The following is a 19075-nucleotide window of genomic DNA, read 5'->3' as shown; positions in this document are numbered from 1 at the left end:
CTGCTTTGCGATGATTGGTGCTCAAACTTGCTTGGAAAATAGATGCACGGATATGTGGAAGAGAATTTATCCCTCTGGAGCAGAGAAAGGAAAGAAGAAAATCGGAGAAGAAAAGAAACAACAGTATAGTGCTGCAACGATTAATCGATGAACTCGAGTATTCGATTAGAAAAAACATTCGAATTAAATGTTGTTGCTTCGAGTATTCGTTTAATGAAAGTGGTGTTGTCATGGTTTATTTTGAAAGTGTTTGCATTTACTTTTATTGATTAGGGTGGATACACTGCCCTCTGGTCTGCCTCTTTTTACATGGCTGAATCCAACTGCTCCCTGTTAACACCAACGTAAGCTAAGTTTTTGTTTGAGCTAATGTTTTTTAATGCATTCATAATTTAGTTTATAGGTATATTTAGCCGTTTTTTGTGGGAATATGTGTCTGAACCATTTGTTAAGAGCATTGTGAAAAAAACTTTAGCATTTTATAGCATTTATATGCTAGCTGACTTTCTCTATGCAAGTTAGCCAATTGTTCTTTTGTTGTACATAGATCCTCATTTAAAAAAATATTTATATATGTATCTATATATTACATATATATATATATATTACATATATATATATATATATATATATGTATATTACATATATATATATATATATATATATATATATTTATATATACTCTTTGAGGCTGAGCTCAGGTATTTTAATTTTTCATGTTCCTTATCTGATTACTCGATTATTCCAACTGACTAGTCCATCAATTAATCGACTACTAAAATATTCTGTAGCTTCAGCCCTACAACAGTTTCGCGGTAATTGAGCATGTTGTTGATGTTGTTGTTGTTGTTGTGCAAGACACTCCAACTTGAACGCTGTTGTCAGCAGAGCTGGTCAATATGTCGTACTGGTAATTGCCATTAGCTGCAGGGCAAAAGCCTGGAGCGAATCAAGTAAAGCGGAGCAAGCTGTCACCTGTCGGCAACGGCAAATGTACGGCTTCCGCTGATTGTAGTAAAACGAAATATTGGCATAATATGCATTTGGACTGGAGAGCGTAGATATAGTCATTTCATTATTATCAAGTAGTATGCCAATCAGAAAAAGGTTTGGCGCCATCTACTGTAAGTACTGGCAATCGTTTGGGGTGAGAAGTTTGAGTATGCAGTGCAACAAAATCTGATTAATATAAAAAATGTGGACGTATGGGTTGGATTGCATGTATGGGTTTCACAGTACTCTGTGACGAAATGGTGGGCCAAAAATATGGGCCCCTTGGCATTATTTTGCTTAGGGCCCCTAAGTGGCCTGGGCCGGCCCTGCGTGCAAGTGCATCCAATCCACGGGGGAGAGACGAGATGGCAGCCCAGACTCGGCAACCTCACCTGCACCTGGCCGAGCTCACAACCGCCCAGTTCATCGACATCTGGAAACACTTTGACATGGATGGTCAGTGACTTTTGCTCTTTTTTTTTCCCCCTTCCATCAGAAGTTCATTTCTTAAAAAGAGAAAATGTGTTAACTATTAAACATTCATTTTCTTGACCCTGAATAAAAGATTTGCAATTTTAATCCTATATAGGGCACTCATTTTTACACAACGTATGGTTGCCATTGACGGCACCAGACCTCCATATCCATTTTGGCTAGGAGAGGCTAGCAGCGACTGACCACTGCCAACCCTTCCAGTCAAAATGAATTGGATATCTAGTGTCGCCAATGACACTGAAAGATGAGCATTCACAACCATTCTTTCCAGTTTAAATGAGTTGGATGTCTACAGCTGTCAATAGCAGGCAATGAGTAAAATACTAAGAACAAAAAGATAGACTTTGGAGTGTTATTGGAGATCATAACCACAGTGTGTAAATAAATGACATTTTTGATCTGTAAAATTAGTTGATTTCATGTGCTCGTTAGTAGGTCAGAATAAGGTTGGATATCGGCCAACTGTTGTAGTCGCACTTCCCGTTTTCATGGGATTACCTTCTCATGTCATTCAAACCCCCCCTCTGACCTCTGTTAAACCAAACCAGTCTTATTCCGAGCCAGTATTAACTCTCACCACAACAGCTTTCTGCTTGCATATATTGTAGGTGGTAAATGCTGGAGAGGACTGCAAGACATTCCAAATGTTGTTGTGAATTTGGTGATAAGACTTGGCTCAATTTGCTATGGTCAACGATGAGTTGAATCAAGAGCCAATGGACACGCATTGGACCCACTGGCAATTCCAATTTTGTGTTCAGACAAGATTAACACACAGAGCTGCCTCTGAATGATCGTGTTTTTGTGTCATTGACGGCGACAAATGTCCAGTCCATTTGCTAATGGTGAAGTGATAGTCAAATAGCAAAAATAGTGGCGCTTCGATGTACGAGTGACCAGACTCAAGAGTTTTTCGAGGTCTGACCTGAGGTGGTTAAAAGCAAAAGTAGTTATCCAAAACATTCCTCAAGTACAAGTAAAAAATATTCGTTGAAAAGAATACTCTAGTAAGGAGTAACTTTGTCAGTAACTGCTTACAATGTCTGATGAAAAAAAAAAAAATAATAATGTTATATATTTTTTTCAAAGCACAACTTCATCTACTAGTAGATGGACTGTCATTATCATACTGTACTATAACCTATCCGGCCAAAAAGATGACACACAAACCCTCAAATTCAGACCAGAACAACACGATGAATCACCACCCAGAGCATGAGTGCCCTCTAGCGGAGAACAAACATTGTTACCGCTACTTATAACGTATAATGGAGTCATGTGGTTATTGTTGCGACGTCTCATTGGTACAACTGAGACGGCCACTGTCGGCACCTCTTGCGAGAATAAAGTCAATATGTACAATAAAGACGAAAAATGTAATGACTAGTGTAGCCCAAAGTAGTGGAGTAAGAGTTGTGTTTCATCACAAATCTACTCAAGTCAAAGTAAAAAGTATCGCGTGGTAAAACCATAAGGTGGAGTTTGACTTTTCTGGCAAGAGGGGCCAAAAATGTTGATGACCCCGAAACGCAGTGTCAGCAATAAAATCAACTTACACGATATATGCTCCGATAGTAGCTTAGCCCATGCTCGTACATACAGGCATCCCAGCTGTGTGTGCGTCTGCGTGTGTGCGTTTTTCTGTCTTACCTCGTGGAGAAGTAGACGCCGCATCTGTTTTGGCTGAATATTTCAGCCAGGAACATCATTTATAATAATACGTTGAAAATGAACTTTTTTTTTTTTTTTTACCTTGTTTCCATTTTTGGGGGTTAACGTCTGAAGTGGAGCCAACTGAAATTCCGCTCACCATTTTGGCGATGCTCTCCGGTGTTTCATGGTCCACATCTTCAGTTCTTGGTTCTCGCTCAGTAGTTGTTGTCGCTTTTGAAAGCTTAGGTTTGAAAAAAATGATGTATATCCATCTTGCCTCTTCTGACCTCCAGTGTTTTTTGGGGGTGGCTTAGCAAAGCAAATGACCGTCTCTAAGGTGCTAGTTGTCAGGGAGCGCGGGCGGGCAAGGTGGACCCAAATGCAGGGAAATGTAGGCAAGGCAGATGAATGGTGCAAAAATGATTTAATTAAAGCCAACGAAAAACAAAGTACAAACAAAGGCTGTGATAATCCAAAGAAGGCACTGAGGCAAACAAAAACTGTCACTAACAAAAGACTGCTTTTCAAAAACTCACTTGGAACACAAGGGCTTGGATAGGCGTGAATACTGCTGATGAGAACCTGACATGGACTTTGACGTTGACATAGACACTTACATTGACAATGACGCAACAAGGACTGAAAAGAAACTGGGTGCTTTTATACACACACACATGCAGACAAGGGGTAACGAGACAACGAGGAACAGCTGGGTAATACAGGAGGACTCACTATGTGCAGGCACGACAGGTGAAATCAATGGGTAATCACAGAGACAAGTCACACTAAGGAAAAAAACAACACAAAACCCAACACTAGTCACATGATCTTTTTGAAAAATATTTTTTTTACCCATTACAAAAAATGTTTTTTGTTCATTTCATTCATTTTTGTTGTTTGTTTTATTGCTTTACAACTTTTACAGACAACATTTTACCGGCAACGTCTTAATTTTAAATCCATATATTGGAAAGTCATTTATAAGATCCGACCGCGCACTTATGCGCGTGCGGTGGCCACGGACGACGGGGAACCCAGCCAGCAGGAGGAAAACTCGGTGGAGCAACAAGTGGCATCTTACCTTCGGAGCAAGGGAATAACGTTGGACTTGGAGCACATCGAGGCGTGCCACTCAATGCCGATGAGGAATGACAGACCGCCAGCCATCATCGTGAGATTTATCAGTCGAAAAAACAAGACAATGCTGCTGAAACAAGGTCGCAAGTTGAAGGGTACCGACGTATATATGAACGATCACTTAACACGGAAGAATGCTGATATCGCCAAAAAGGCAAGATATCTTAAAAAGCAACGCAAGATTCAACACACGTGGGTAGTCAATTGTAAAATATACATTAAATGGAACGGAACGCCTGAGGAAGCAAAAGTGCTGATGGTGCGAGATATTGAAGAGCTTGAAAAGTACTGATACCTATCAAGACCAGGTACCATCTCTGCATACAATGACTATGAACGATACATCAAACACACGAACTGTACTCAGGAATAAGAGCGACATTGATCCACTTCTGCGAACCCTTCAGAACAAACAAATAGAACTTGAGGCCTTTAAATCCAACGAGTCCAACAAAAGAGTCCCTAATATAGAAAGTGATCCTGACAATCATTTCTTTTCTTCTACTGTTACCAATTGCGATTATTTTTACACAAGATCTGTATGAAAATCATATCAACTCAATGGGCAAAACTGTCAATTATACATTTCAACAGCAGAAGCATGTACAAAAATGTCAGCTCTACCAAAGACTATCTGCACCAATTTACACACCCCTTCAGCATAATTGCGATCACAGAAACGTGGTTTAATATTGATAAAGGTATTGATTTTCTTATGGATGATTACGAATTAAAATACATAGAGAAAAGAAAACTGGTGGTGGAGTTGCCCTATATATTCATAAATCAATTAAATGTATGGTATTAACAGATACAGCTGCACTAGAAGCTATAATGCTGGGGGAAGTACAGCCACTGAGTTCTATCTCCTTTTTCTCACTCTACCTACAGTACCACTTGTCTTACTTAATTTCTATTTTCCAATGGTAATATCTAGTAATATGGTAATATCTGTCTAGTCTCTTCATCACTCGTCACCCGGTCTCCCCTTTCCCCCCACCCCTTTTTCAGCTGCAGCCTCCTGACTGTCCGGACCCCTGGCTGGATGGATGTCCTCGTTGCTACCCCCGTCTCATCTGGCTAGATGGACCTCTTCTTGTTCCTTTACTCCAATGTATCTTTACGGACTGTAACTTCGCCTGCTAATTCCCATTAGCAGTACTGGTGCTCCCTGCCTATCTGTCCCGGGAGTGGATCTCTCCTCAGTGTGGTACTTCCCAAGGTTTCTCATTTTCTCCCAAAGACTCTGGAGTTTTTGGAGTTTTTCCTTGCCGACATGGAGGGTCTAAGGATGGGGGATGCCCAGGACTTGAAATGTATGTATTCATCTTCATTGCTTCATTTGCTGTTTCTGATTTTGTATCATATTGCCTCTGCAAAGCCCTTTGAGACAACCTTGTTGTGATTTAGGGCTATACAAATAAAATTGAATTGAATAGATATGTCAAGAACACTTGGAATGTTTGACAATAGAGATCTCCAATGAAAAAAAGAAAAATATAATTGTCAGTTGAATCTATCGATCACCGGGTTCATGTATTGATTCCTTCACTGAATGGATGAGCCAATTGTTTTCCACTATTAAGCAGAAAACATTCTTCATCTGTGGAGATTTTAATATTGATTTATTAAATCCAAGCAAACTGGCAGCAATGGACAATTTTTTGGATACAATGTATAGTATGTCTCTTTACCCAACAATAACTAAACCAAGTAGGATTACATCACACACCATCACAGCTGTGCCACAGGCGCCAGTGAACTGGACAATGGATGTAAATTGGGACAGAAATCAAGAAAGAAGAGTTGGGATGCATTTCAGCCTCAGATCAAGCTACAGTATGCGTTATAAGGTGAAATAATCAAATGGGTAACCGTCAGCCATTCCGACAGAGTTATGTAACCAACGGGGTTGCATCCACACTTGTGTATAGCACAAAAAGGAACATTTGTGTGGTAATTTGCACTTTTTATTTTTGAGGATGATGTTTAACCCTTTCGGTTACAGTGGTCACATCAGTGGACATCTATCCAAAAGTTATCATTAGTTTACCTCACCACCGCCAGCCCAGGTCACAATTTTTGTTGTGGTAATAAGTAAAAGATATTGATAGACGTCCAATCCATTTTAACTGGGAGGGGCTGGAAGCGATCGAACAATCAGTTGAAATGGATTGAATACCGTAAGAGGCAGCCATAGAGTTAAGATATGAGAGGTCACAAGATTCATCAAACAAAACAAAATTAAATGAATAACTTTCCCACAGCAAAATTCACACATGGGACACTTATTTGAATTAATGTTATTATTATTATTATTTTTTTTAATCTTGATTTATTTCAATAATTTTTCATTTATATTTTGAAGTTTTGATTTTTTTTTTAGAATGAATTTCATTTCATGTAGAATTATTTCTATTTTATTACTTCATTACTATGTATTTTTTTTTCATGTGCTTTGTTTCTTAATTTAAAAAAATACTATTTAAGTATTTGATTTGCCCCCGCCCCCATGACTAGGGTCATAGTAGGGCCATCAGGGAGTGTCCCGCAATACAAACCCTCAAAACTCGGCTCAAGCACTTTTTGAAAGTAAACCAGTCCTGCAATCACTGACTTTTAAAGCGCCTGTGACACGATGAAATTAAATAGCATTATTATGTGAATTAAAATCATATTTTGAGATCATTCGACTATATACAACAATTTGGCAAAGCGCAGATGAAGAGAAATGTTTCTTTTAATCTGCCGTTTAGCCCCGCCTATCATTGTAGCGCTCTAGTGCCTCCATCTAGGTGATGACGTCGGCAGAGTAACGATTTCAGCTGATTTAGAAATCAGCCCAATGGGGAAGATTCAGAACGCGGAAAATACAACAGACAGCAGCAAAATGTCATCATTGTTTTTATCTCTCTACTCCAATATTTTTACAGTATGTATCTAAGTAATTTCCCCCAATTGCTAAATAAATTGTATGGGATGAAAAATAAGTCTTGTGTTAAATAGAATTAGGCCTTGGGGTGGACCCTGAAAAAGTGCCTAGAAAATGGGTTTCGTTCCACTGTCTGGGCACTACTTGTTCAATGCATTTTTTGATAAGATAATACCCTTCTGAACTTTGGGTTAAAAGTTCACCCAACGTTTCCCTGCACCAATTTTGTCAAAATCTAGGAATATATATGTATAGAGTGGGGAGAACAAGTATTTGATACACTGTCCATGGGTTTTCCCATGGGCCGTGTATCAGTGTGTATATATATATATACATATATATATATACACATATATATATATATACACACATATATATATATATATATACACACATATATATATATATACACACATATATATATATACACACACACACATATATATATATATACACACACATATATATATATATATACACACACATATATATATATATATATACACACACATATATATATATATATACACACACATATATATATATACACACACACATATATATATATACACACACATATATGAAATGTGCACTCTCAATAAAACAATAGCACTTCATTGGAACATCCATCTTTTTTGGCAGTCAAATTGAACAAAGGTCTATTTTTTTGGAAAAGGGAAAAGAGCCTTTTTTTGTTGTTGTTTTAAAGGTGTTAAAATGGAGAGTAACATTTTGATAATGAAACTAAACATAGGAGAGATGGTGGGTGATTACTCATCAATATCAGTATCATCAGTGTCATCATCCCATTTCCTTTGAAATATTTTCACAGTCCTGGCAGTGGCATAAATCTGTACAGGACATTTTTGCAGACAAGCATGAACATCTTTCAGTCTCACACTTGCTTATCTTGCAACCACAGTGGATTACCTGTAGCACACTATCTGGGGCAGGATTTCTAGTCATCCATTTTACTGTTAATTCACCATCCTCAATGTCCCATCCATTGCCAATTGGTGAAGGGGCACACATCATACCAGTCAGACAATGTCGCATTACTGCTGCCTCGTAGTTTGCCCTTTTGCTGTGTTGGAAGAGAGCATCACTTGTTGGAGGAATGGACATTCCAGATACACAATGTCTTGACATAGAGAGAGAACTTTTAGATTCACATCATCAGGAATATCAACATACCCGGCTAGTGTTGGTTCTTCTGTTGCACCAATCGATTGTACTGTTCAACAGGCACAACAGCTTTCGCTTCACATACATTTAAATCTTCTGCTGTGGGAGGCCATGGGCATTTCAGTGAGGGTGATTCGCTTAGAATGGTCCTCAATAGCAGCCCTGCACTGTAAAGTGTCCTTCTTTGTTCTGTGGATTTCCAACCAGATGGTGTGCTAGCCATTTGTTCAGTGTCACTTTCTTGTCTTACCTCAGTAGAGTCGGTAGCTGATGTACCTGATGACTGAGGTATCCTGTCTAAAAGTTTGTCTGTTGATGATAAAGTCTCCAACAAAAAAAACAAAAAAAACATTTCAGACATGTTGCGCTGGAAAGGGGTGTGAAAAACTATGGGGAGAGATTTGTCTCAAAAATATTCTCACAAATACTTTCGCGATTTACACATATCTTTTGTCGATGCACAAATATATCCAAGATTTTCACATGTATTTTCGAGATCCACAAATATATCCATGAGTTTCACATGTGTTTTTGTAATCCACTAATATATCCTCGAAATTCACATGTGTTTTTTAATGTTGTGCGTGCACTCATCATGAATTATTGTTTGCAAACATTCGAATTGTATTTGTGAATCAGCGGCCGCGTGCATTTATTTTTGAGACAAACATAACAAGAACAAGTGCATTGGCGATTCACACGTGTTTTTCAAATTCACAAATACATCCGCGATTCTCACAAATACATGAGTGATTTTCACACGCGTTTTTCAGATCCACAAATACGTCCGCGTTTTCCACAAGTGTTTTTCAAATCCACAAATACTTCCGCAAGTTTCGCATGTTTTTTAATGATGTGCGTGCAATTATCATGACTTGACATTTTTTAAGTATTCAATTTTGCTTGTGAATTGCTGGAGCTGTGTTCTTTAACAGCAAACACGCGCATTTCTTTTTGAGACAAACGTCACTCGATGTTTCACCAAGATTTTCTCACACACAGTAAGCCGAGAATTTTCACGTGTCTCAAATAACCTCCGCCTTCATCTGATAGGTGGCAGTTTTGAGCGCATAGACTATAAAAGTATGATTCCCAAACTTCAAGAACTATCAAGACTGTCCGTGTACCTTGAGGCCGTTTGTTTTTCCTTCTAATTTTGGAAAATAAAAAACGAAAAACGAACCTTAATCCGTTTTTACAATGTCAATTTATTGAACTGAAGTCGAAAAACAAAATACGACCAATATTTGTTTTCCTCCGAGTTCGCTTTTACAATGAGCCTTGAACCGGAAAACGATGTTTTTCTTCAATAAGGCCTCGTCTTCCGGGTCATGGCTCATTGAATTCTTTGCAAAAACAAATCTTTATTTTTGGACAATTAGAGGCAGAAGACACTTTTTGTGTCACAACTTTTTAATGGCACCTATGTTTTACGCGGAGTTTTGGGATTATTTTCAGTTACCAGTTAGACCTAAGCAATATGCTAGTGTTGATGATGCGATTCCTTCAGGATTCATTATGCTGTGCAGAAATGTAAACATGCCATTTCAAACTTTATCTCCTCCAAATATACTAAATTCAAGTGTGGGGAAATTATGTTTACTACATAACAAAAATTTGAATAGATATACTCGATCTCTATTTCAGAACGAGATTAGATCCAAAGCATATGTTAAGTCTTTTTGGAGATATCATTTGGTCCACGCCTAAGTATGGACTATCCCCAATATGTTTCGGTTGACAAGTAAGGTCAAAGAAGTCGCTTTCAAAATTATCTATAGATAAGTACTATCCTGCAAACCACTACATGAAAAAAATTAAAGTGGGACATTGATACAGAGACAGTTCAGCACCTTTTTTGGACCTGCTCTTTTTCCAATAAATTTTGGAAAGAACTTTGCAAGTTCAGAATCAGGAGCCTACACATGTGGACTTCAAACTCAAATGGGAAAATGTCTTTTTTGTTTTTGTTTCTATAAGAATCTCAAGAAAGAGATTGTTTCTATTATTAATCTTGTCATTTTGTCGAAATTCTACCTACACAAATGTAAATTTAGCAAGCTGTTACCTTCTTTTTCTCACTTTCATAACGAGACTGTGTGCTACATAAATCTGTTTAAAAAATCAAATAATCTAAAAGCGGAAAATAACAATATTTGTGGAAAAACTTGAATCTCTTTGTGAATAATTGCTCACAGCATTATTCATTGTTTTTTTGTTTTTGTTTTGTTTTGTTATTTTCCTGATGTGCAATGTTTGAAATGTTTATAACCCCCTGGCATATTTGTGCTGTTGTTTTTTTTTGTTGTTGTTAATAAAAACAAATATTGGACATATTTTGTTTTTCGACTTCAGCTCAAAACCATTAATTGGTAAAATGGATTAAGTCTCGTTTCCGTTATTGAATTAGCAGTTTTTAATTGGGAAACGGGAGATGATTCATTTCTCTTTTTTTTTTTTTTTTTTTTTTATTAACACACATAAAAACAAAAAATGGAATAGGGTAGGTTTTCCAACGGACCCAAGACACCTGTTTATCTGTTGCCCGGTGTAATGTCACCCGCTAGGTGTCCGTATGTGATCTGGGGATGGGGATGGCGTGGCTCTGCGGTAGAGTAGTTGTCCCCCAACCCAGAGGTTGTGCAATTCTCTGCCCTGATGAACTCGCCTAAGTATCCTTGAGCAAGATACTGAACCCCACATTGCTCCTGGTGCTGCGTCACCTGTATGTAGATGGCGATGTAGTGTAAAGCGCTTTGAGCGCCTTGAAAGGTGGAAAAGCGCTACATAAGTAGAACACCATTTGCCATCTGTGTTGATGGGCACTTTTGACCTTTCTATGCGCTCAATACTGCCGCCTATCGGACTGAGGCGGAGGTTATTTGAGACACGTGAAAATTCTTGGTTTACTGTGTGTGAGAAAATCTTGGTGAAACATCGAGTGACGTTTGTCTCAAAAAGAAATGCGCGTGTTCGCTGTTTAAAAAAAAACAAAAAAACAAAAAAAACACAGCTCCAGCAATTCACAAGCAAAACTGAATGCTTAAAAAATGTCAAGTCATGATAATTGCGCGCACATCATTAAAAAAAACATGCGACATTTGCGGAAGTATTTGTGGATTTAAAAAACACACGAGGAAAACGCGGACGTATTTGTGGATCTGAAAAACACGTGTGAAAATCACTAATGTATTTGTGAGAATCGCGGATGTATTTGTGAATTCGAAAAACACAAGTGTGAATCGCGAATGCGCTTGTGTGAGAAAATTTGACCGTTTCTTGTTATGTTTGTCTCAAAAATAAATGCACTCGGCCGCTGATTCCCATATACAATTCGAATGCTTACAAACAATAATTCATGATGAGTGCACGCACTACATAAAAAAAACACATGTGAATTTCGAGGATATACTTGTGAATTACAAAAACACATGTGAAACTCATGGATATATTTGTGGATCTCGAAAATACATGTGAAAATCTCTGATATATTTGTGCATCTACAAAAGATATGTGTGAATCGCGAAAGCATTTGTGAGAATATTTTTGAGACAAATCTCTCCCCATAAAAAACTAATTGGGGGAAATCACACTTCAATCTTCTTTTCAGCATATCCCGCCTGAAACAAAGTTAAAGGGAAAGATGAGCACAAGACACACATATTCACATCACACACACCCACATAATACATTCACTCTTGCGCTTATATTTCTCATTCACACAAATACACCAAAGAGAACAAAATGAAACGTTCTCTCAAGGCTTTTTTTCAGAGACTAAATAAAAAATAAAAAAAAAAACTTTTTAGTATGAATATTTATAAATTACCTGTAGTCTGAAGCATCAAGATCCTCATGGTTCTTCACGATGTTCACGAACAACCTTCTTGGCTTGTCCATTCTGAGCACTTCTTTGTCAACGATAATCCTTTGACGGATCACTTGTTCACAAAAGAGTTTGTAGCTCTCAGCATAGGGTTGTCTGAAACACACACACACACACGCACGCACACACCCACACACACTTAGGATGTGCAAAGAGTAACGCTTTCGATGCTTTGGCTAAAGGCAAGCAGAATACAAGTGACATGTTGTTGACCAACGCTTTACCTTTGAAATGTGTCATTTTACAGCGAACTTATCCACATCAGCACCAAGTCCAAGCCCACCAAGTCCAGGAAAGAAGTGCCCTTCCAAAACAACTGTCATATGAAAGTGCAATAGATGCTTTTGCATCAGTGAAGACAAGGTGAGTAAGGTTATAGGTCGAGGTGAAAAAAAGTTGCATTTTAAAGTGTTCGGTTTGTCTTTATATAGGTTTGTGTTGGTGGGGGGTGTTAATCATATTGTAACAACAATTGTAAAAGTCATCAAGATTGTGTTCAACTGCAGGTTTTTTGTTGTTGTTTGTTTTCCCTTCGGTCATTAAAAGTTCAATTATCCCTCCCCCTCCAGCACCTCAACCTATATGTATTCATGATCCAGATCAATTGAGATCACAGACAATGGTTTTGGAGCTAAGTTTTCTGTTGTGTTGAAGCACATGTCTTTTGGACATTCTCTTCCTACGTTTGATACATTATGACAAAACACACACACAAGCACCACATACAAAATTATCCATCTCGCAATGTGAAACAAAACACCTGGAATGTGAAGCGTTGCATTGAAAACCTCAGTCCATGTAGAACTGTAACATATATGTATTTATTTTTTATTTTTTAATGTTAATTTTATTTATATATGAAAAAATACAATTATACATTAATACAAATCTATTGGGTTTATTGATAATTTATTGATTAAAAAATCATTAAGATTATAATGGAATTAAAAAAAGTAGATATTTATTTATATCATAGGTAAATACTATGACCCTTTAGTATAAAACTAAAACTAACCAAAACTAAACTACAAGAGTATTTAACTGCCATTAGTCAATACTTAGTATTATATATTTAGTGTTATTATATTTAGTAATACTACTACTACTAATAATATAGTATTATATAATACTATAAAATTAAATTAAAAAATAAATTATTATGAATTTATTAAATTTATTATTATTAAATTAAAATTATTATTATACAATTTAATAGTAATATTTAGTGTTATTTTTTTTTAATTCATAATAATTTTAATAGTTTTAAAATAGTTATATATATACATTTGTATTAATGTATAATTTTGGTTCGTTTAGCTTACTACTGACAACAACAGAAGTGCGCTTATTCTTAACTGGGAGGACTGGCTATGGATTCTCACGTTTCTGTGCCAATGACGGTGCTAGACGTCCAATCCATTTGCAGCCTTCCAAGGCAAACCGAAGTGAATGTTTCAGGTTTTCAGTCAGTGGCGGTCAGTGAGTTAAATGAGTGGTATATCAATGCTTAAAGTCAGTCGTTAGTTTTAAATAGGCTTTACTACACCCTTTTTTCAAAAGTTCACAGTCGGATCAGAAAGTGTCTCAAAACCGCGGATGTATTATGTATTGTTTCCATTGTTTCAAATGAGACTGACAGTTTGCTTAATATGTCTAGTAATCTGACAAGTATACATTTCCCCGAGGTGGGGCCAATAAAATGCCCTTTTATATTGATCCCCTAATGATCTGAAGAAACAAATCCAGTCCCAACAACGTTTGCAGTGAACCTTGAAGTCAAATAAAAACGTGAACTCACCAAGCGAAGCCCAAATGCCAAGCACGGTCAACGCTTGGAAAAGGAGCGATTGTGCCTTCTTCATCTCTCAGGTCCAGATAGAAGATCAGCCAGATAAACTTCAGAGGAGAATTTAATACGACGCAAGCCTCTTTCGCTCTGTGACAGACACACAAGCTTGACTACGTCACGCACGCACGCACGCACGTCCAACGACACAAAGGCTGGAGGATGACGCTCTAAAGAACTCGTGCATCAAAAGAAAACAAACATACAAACAAAGAAGAATTCGTGCATCAAACACGTCTCAACGTCACGTGGAACATTTGGAAATTAGGGTCGTACTAGTGATGGAGAAACCTTAGCTTTCTGAAGCAGTAAATATATATCAAGCAACGTGTCGAAATGGTTCATTCAGTGTTATGAAGCATTTGCCACGAATCAGTGTGGTGAGTCACGACAGACGACACTGCTTCACCGCTGCTTTCTGTACCGCTGAAGCAAATGTGTTGAGATGGTTCCGTGCTACGAGGCATTTGACACAATTCAGTGTGGTGACATCTTCTGGACAAAAATATATTGAATTGTCATCTAACCAAATGACCAAGTGTCATCTGAACAATGAAACCTGTGGGTGGTATGGTGGTTATATACTATGTCTGATGTGCGAGCAGTAGTGGGTTTGACCACTAGCCTGAAATGTATTCTTTATTCTTCCCCCAGATTAATAAAAAAAATAAATAAATAATAATAATAATAATGAAAACAAACAAACAAAAAAAAGCTGTTGTGTTACTTTTAAATGAAATACGCAAATGCTTGTGCAATAGGGAACTCTTGATGGTAGGTGTATAGAATGCTAGTGACACTGGGATGGGGATTTGGGTGTTTCACACATTTTTATTTAAAAACAGAATCATCTCAGCAGCATTTGGTTTCAGCCGGTTCCTCTTTTTGCTAATGACCTCTCCAGCTTTTGACAATATTCTCTCACATGGCACGAACAAATATACAAACTGACAGATAGACAAACAAACACAAAAACTGACAAACAGACAGACACAAAAACAAACACAAAAACTGAGACACAAAAACTAAATTGTGTGTGTGTGGGGTGGGGGATGCGTGGGTGTGTGTGTGCGTGTACTATGGCGAGAGGCTGACGTGACTGACCTGAAAAGAAACTGCTTTTCTGTACTGTTTCTCTTTTTTATTTACCAGCTTTCAATTTAACATGTTTAACAATTGTACATGCAGTCTAAACATTAAGTATATGAAAATGTCTTGTAAACAGTAAGAATTCAAGTGTGAACATTTATAACAGCTAGTATGACTTGAACAACATTATACAAATCAATACGACGACTGTGCAAACATGTCATTGTAACACAAATGACATACGACTTGAACAGTACACTTCAAACAGACAACTTATTGTTCATGGCTGATGTGACATTATTACTTTTTGCTTTTTACTTCAATGTTTCTGTTTTTTGTTTTTTTTTTTCTTCTTTTTTTCAGAGCATTTTTTTAAATACATGCACGCACATATGCACCCCCACCACAGAGACACACACGCTAAAGCTATATTGCTCTTATGCCAATGAAGCGTTTAAGATTTTATGATGGCCGTAATGACAGAGAATAAAGCAAGCACATACAGAAAAATAGCGGTGGCCATTAAATGGTGATATTATAAGCCCCACTGTTGGATTATAATTTATGGTGAATGCTTTACCATCATAAAAGCTGTCAAAGAAATCACACACACACACACAGATACAAAATAACGCGACATACTAATTGCTAGATGCAGTCGGTGCCCAATCCACTCATTAAGTTCAGCCGTTTTGACAAGGTTAGAGCCGCTATCAGACTCCATCACGTTCATTTGTAGCGTTAGCCGCTAGCGTCAGCCAGTAGAAAGCAATAGAAGCACCCTCTCATGAAATCGTGAGGAAAGCGGGTGAAAGCCTGCCTGGAGGCCGCCAAGAGTCTACTTAATGTCGGGTGAAAGTTTGGCTAAGCTCCCTTAAGCCCGACTCCATCACGTTTGCTTGTAGCATTAGCCGCTAGCGTTAGCCTACTGGGCTGCTGTTTGCTTGATTTCCTGATAACCACGTGACTTCACATGTAAACACACTGACTGCTTTCTTAAAGGGGAACGAACGTAGCCGAACAACACAGCGTCAAAGCGGGATGAAAAGACTATATTCACTTGTTTTATTAAATGACCAAATTTACCGACATGGTCAAAATTACGTCGGTCATCGTGAAGAATTTTGGTAACGGTCAATTTTTGGTAAACCGCCTGGCTCTGCGGAAAACTCATTTGGGTACAATGCAACAGGTATCTGGATCTGTCAGGACATCTGGTATTGAATGAAAGAGCTACTATTCGTCTATGTACTGCCCAAAAATTATTTATTTTCTTTATGGTACAACAGACGTTATGGCCAACACATATCAAGGGGACGCCGCGTCCCCGATTTTACTACGCAGAGTGTAAAGAGTTCATTCTTGGATAATTGTGAAAAAGTGATCATCCGGGATGGAGGATCGAGCCGCTACTCCTCCGCATTGTGAGGAGCCAGCTGAGGGGGTTCGGCCATCTGGTTTGGATGCCTCCTGAACGCTTGTCCAAAAAGAATATACAAAGAATATTTTATTTAAGGCCAAAATTGAGTTTTTAAATATTCTATTGTATTTTTCTTGGTCTAAGCTGTTTTTTTTTATTATTATTATTATTATTTTTTTTTATAAGATTGAAATGAAAACTGTTTGTGGTCTTGCGCCTGTCCTTCACCACAAAAACCGGCGTTACTTTGGTCTCAACATTCGTAGGGACGATATAACAGCATAACTTGCATGTAGGTACACTTTTTGCTGGGGACGGGACATCAATTAGACCAAACAGATTGGATGAAGGGGGCAAAGGGCCACATTTCTCATGTATATGAACCTAATTAATTAATAGGCAAAATGATCAATGCAAAATAAATCCTTATCTTCTGATAATAACTTTTACGTGCATTGGTTCAGATGATACACTGTTCGATTCAAACCTTTGTTTTCAAAAAATACTAAAGAAACATTTTGAAAACTTCCTGAATAAATGTCTGGTTTTTATTAGCAAACATAAACATAATGAAAATGATTCACTTAATAATGGTAGGGTCAATTCTATCCTTACAACATATGGAACTATTGAAAGATCTAAATTCTCTATATAACTGAACATTATATCATGCAAAAAAGGTAAGGCTAATTAAAAGTTTGTGGGGACAATTTTAGCATCCTGAAAAGTTGGTAGTGTTATGTACCTACCGTCCCTATGCAAACCTACGCCCTTTTTGTAAAAGTCCTCCTTATTTTCCTTTACTTTAAAAAAAAATCTCTCCGCCTCAATGGAGAGGATTGCTTCAATTAGATCGTTCTGTGTTCTGTTTGACATGCCAGAAAACACAGTGGACGTGTCCAAATGTCTAGCTAACCTTTCATCTTTCTCAGCAAAACCATGTAATCGTTCTACATATATGCCACGTTTAGAAGAGCTTACACGCTTTCACCACGAAATGTTAACTCCTGTTTAGCTAGGATGCAGGTTGCATTAATGAGGTCTTTCAAACTCTTTCGGTTTTCTTTTACCTTAGCCTTGAGGATGCTACCGTTGAGCTTCCGCTGTTCTTCAAAGCCAAATCGATCCTTGAGCTTCCAAAAGTTTTTAAAGCAATCAGGCTTTGAATGTGAGTGGTCGAGCTCTCATGTTTGCTGAGGCTTCGTGGTAGTTTTTTAATGTCACAATATCTCGTGTTAGTCCAGACATTGGCACAAGTTGAGAAGAAAAGGCAGGGAAAGCAGCAAAGGCGATTTTTCGAAGGACAGCCACATAGCCAGTCTTTTCCGGTGTACCAGTCCGTTTGAAAAGCGCGAGTTATCTTCTGTCCCGTAGTTTGAAGCAAACCTTTTAGCTCCGGTGTTGTGTTAACCGCGTCCACTTTTAACGGAAAGTCTAGTTTCACGTACGCCCCTTTGCAGTGCGGCAGAGTACTATCTGCCGCAGCCTGTGCCTTTTCACTGCGGTTTTATTTCCCATCAGCAAAACTAAATATGTCGCTAACAAACATTAAACTTTAAGGGATAAAGACATTAGCCAGACTGTGGAAAATCAGGTCAAATAAACGTATGTGGAAACATTATAATGGCGACATGCAGATGTACGGCAACCAGCACGCTCCAATTCCATGTATCAACCCGGTTTGTTATGGATTGCGCAATCAGAGGTGAGGCTTTACTCGTTGCTGCCGCACCTCTCGTTTCATTTCTTTATTTGAACAGGAAATAGGCAAATTCAGCGATTTTGACTATAAAAATGTTTGAAATGATTCATACATAAAGAGCAATGGACAAATATGAATAAAAAATCAATGCTATAATTACTTTTTTGTCATGATGACAGGTGAGGCAGAGCCTCCCCTGACCGCACGTCACTGAATTATGCAAAATACGCATAAGACTTTGGTGAAACTGTATTTAAACATTTTAGCAACTCGTTTAGCTCAACAAATACACTGGATGGCAATATTTAGTCACAATATACAAACTATGTCAGGAGTCTTGTATGTTGTGAAGACAACGTACAAATGAACGTAAGGCACAAATGGACCCGCACGAAAAAGGAAACTACGGCGTCCGTCGAGGGACAAATGTAGTCATTGGCTTGATAATTTAATACTCGCCATTGACACCTTGTGGTGTATTTAAATCACTACCTAACATAGTTAAAGAGTGACACTGTGGAAGTACAGCAGTGTACTCATGTGACATCGCCGCCCTGCGACATCAACAACAATGGCGAGCTACTAGTTACTTTTTTGATTTAAAATTTTGCAACTTGTATTAAAATGAAAACATTAAGAGGGGTTTTAAGATCAAATGATTATAACTCGTACTAGAATTTATCGTTTAAGAACTACATGTCTTTCTATTCGTGGTACCCTTTAAAGTGGCAGCAGGG

General features: G+C 37.9%; 1 long non-coding RNA gene across 6 annotated transcripts; it reads right to left on the bottom strand.

Moving 5' to 3' along the window:
• Positions 1-2534: 2534 nt before the first annotated feature.
• On the bottom strand, positions 2535-14553 carry LOC130911583 (uncharacterized). Of its 6 annotated transcripts, none has more exons than XR_009062300.1 (5): positions 12506-14553; positions 12225-12377; positions 8646-12015; positions 8405-8584; positions 2535-8294 (listed from the first exon to the last, which is right to left on the bottom strand). It is a non-coding gene; the product is annotated as an uncharacterized LOC130911583 (long non-coding RNA). The 6 variants fall into 6 exon arrangements; XR_009062298.1 differs by having other exon boundaries at positions 8405-12015; positions 12506-12622; positions 14080-14551; XR_009062297.1 differs by having other exon boundaries at positions 8405-12015; positions 12506-12597; positions 14080-14551.
• Positions 14554-19075: the final 4522 nt, after the last annotated feature.

This window comes from Corythoichthys intestinalis, unplaced genomic scaffold (assembly GCF_030265065.1).
Source record: "Corythoichthys intestinalis isolate RoL2023-P3 unplaced genomic scaffold, ASM3026506v1 HiC_scaffold_60, whole genome shotgun sequence".
NCBI lineage: Eukaryota > Metazoa > Chordata > Actinopteri > Syngnathiformes > Syngnathidae > Corythoichthys > Corythoichthys intestinalis.
This window is presented reverse-complemented; position numbering and strand designations above follow the sequence as displayed.